The following is a 502-nucleotide window of genomic DNA, read 5'->3' on the forward strand; positions in this document are numbered from 1 at the left end:
TAGTTCATGGAACTAGTTAAAACTAAAACCATGGAAATGTTACCCAGGAGAGGTAAGGCTGTGTGCCTGGCAGGTGCCGCAGGGAAGTAGGGGAAAGGTTAAGGAGAACACCAGCCTCCGGAGAAAGAGAAGCAAAGGTGATTGCATAGCTGCCAGCTGGAAGCCGACTCTCGTCATAGGGCATACTCGCCCCAGTGTGCATCGCCGGTGCCTACCTCACCCAGTTCCAAGGCGGGGGCCGCGCCGAGGCAGGGGTGGAGTTACCAGGAGAAAAGCAAGTGGGCAGAAAAGCCCGTTGGGAAGAGAGGGCTGGGAGGAGGCCCCGGCCCCAGCCTTACTACGTTTCCCAGAATTCAGTGAGGCCACGAAGACAGGCTCCCTGGGCGCGGACGGAAGACTGGCCACATGGGATTTGTAGGCAGGATCCGCGCCCCGCCCGACGGAGGATTCCAGTGGGGAGGTGTGCAGGGATTGGCTGGGGAGCGCTCAAGCCCCGCCCACA

Source organism: Pongo abelii, chromosome 6 (assembly GCF_028885655.2).
Source record: "Pongo abelii isolate AG06213 chromosome 6, NHGRI_mPonAbe1-v2.0_pri, whole genome shotgun sequence".
NCBI classification, from domain to species: Eukaryota; Metazoa; Chordata; class Mammalia; order Primates; family Hominidae; genus Pongo; species Pongo abelii.